A 2,063-nucleotide genomic window follows, 5' to 3' on the forward strand; every position below is an offset into this window, starting at 1 on the left:
AAATACCACACCATCTATAACCAAAATCACTGTTGTTCCTGATAAACATGCAAAGAAGCCACAGACATGACTGATACTGTAACCACGTCCTGTTTGTTTTATAGGAGTCGGGCATGCAACACAAATGGCTTAGCTGAGTGTTTAATGTGAGTCATATGAATGACATCACTGACAGCGAGATCATATTTCGAGGAGGAAAAATAAAAGCGGAAACAAAATCACTCAGGAAAGTTTCATTGTTCACTGCATTATGATAACAGCTGCAGATGTGTGAGAGTGTCTGCTTTATTAACATCAGAGGAGCGAGAGAGAGGGACTGTGGCAGGGATGGCAGATCGTCTCTGAGTGTCTGATTTATACATAACTGATTTATTCATTTTTTGTGGAGAAAAAGGGCTCAAGCTGCCCGATACTGGTCCTGTTGACTGATATCTGTAAATAAGGGGCCATTAAGAAACATAGTGCTGATGTTTATCTGTAGTGTTGTATTAAAATGTCAGTGCAAAATGGAAAAAAAATTGTGATGGAGAGATTATTTTTAAGATAACCTCTTTGTTTCCCTGACACAAAGGAACAATATAAACAAATAAGCATAAATTAAAAAGATGTCACAACTGCTTATTGGCCAAATTGTACTTGTAAGTATCAGTACTGACCCACAGTTTTATAGATGCAGCCCATTAAAAGATGATAGAACATACACTAAAAAAAACCAAACACACACAACATGTTGTCCTCCTGCAAAAGTGTGTAAATTGCACCCACAACAGGAAAAGCGGTTGGCTGCACGGACGGATGGCAAAAGATAAAAAGCTAAATAATAACAATAAACGACAGACGTCACATTAAGCTGCTGCTGCTGCTGTATTTTCAAATCATGCAAGCGAATCCACAAATGTGAAGACATGGAACAGAAATGTTTGAAATTTGCACACAATTCCATGACATCATCATGTTTATTGAGATTTCCCATTAAAACGTTTCTTTTTTCTGGAATTTTGAATCTCAATTACAAGAAAAGAACAATAATAATTTAGTATCAAGCATTTTACTTTATGTTCATTCCATAATGTCATTTATAATGCCATACAAGAAACCCCACGTACAAGTATTAAGATGTAGACAAATAAAATCTCTGAGACAGAAATCTTAAGATCTGGAACCATAAAACCAAATCTGTCCCACTGCATGCAAGGATAACAGACATTAATCAATAACTACATAACTAATTTATGTGTAATTTGAATGACATACACCCTCAAGCAGCAAAACAATAAAGTAGACTGTGGTGAGAATTTAACAACAAGCAAAACTCAAACTGATAAAAATGAGAATTTAATTCAGATTTCAGTTTTCAGAGATTCGACTTCTGCATAAACTCAAATGCACCAGCACGAAACAAAATAATCCCACATTAACTATTAATTGACCTTTTTAGCCTCTTTTGCACCCCGTCCTGCTCCTCTTTAACACTCCACATAGTGGACACTGGAATTTCTTCTCCCATCGGGCACTGGGCCTCTTAGGAACTCCTTGACCCTGCAGCATGATCCACTTTGCCCACATTTCCCAGAATGAGAAAGAGCCGCCATGTCTAATTGTACCCAATGGGCTTAATTAACTTTGCGTGCTGGCGTCGACGTATGCCAGAGGTGGATATATGTATATACTGTAAGAGCCTCTGCATGATAAACACTTGGAGCTGAGCGTGCTCTGCTGTACTGAGCTTGCTCGGCTTTGAATCAGGCTGAATATTTGTTTGGAAATGTGGAGTTGAGGGTAAGCAATCTGAAGAGGAGGGAAGCAGTGTCTATTGAAAAATCTACATGATGACACAAACAATTATGAGGAGAATTCATAACAGGGCCAAGATGGCTCCTTATGACCTATTTTGGATGTTTCTCCTGGCAAAGCAGGAACAGAGGAGAGAGAGTGAAAGAGAGAGAGAGATGACTGAAGTCTATTGGGGCTGAAAGCAAAATATGAAGAGACTATTACTGCTGCTCAGGTCTTTCAGCACCTCTGGTGATAGCAGGGCAGGAAAAAAACAGGCAGAAAAAATG

This window comes from Diplotaxodon limnothrissa, linkage group LG10 (assembly GCF_057381915.1).
Source record: "Diplotaxodon limnothrissa isolate DT_005_m linkage group LG10, D_limnothrissa_male_GT1.1, whole genome shotgun sequence".
Classification (NCBI taxonomy): Eukaryota; Metazoa; Chordata; class Actinopteri; order Cichliformes; family Cichlidae; genus Diplotaxodon; species Diplotaxodon limnothrissa.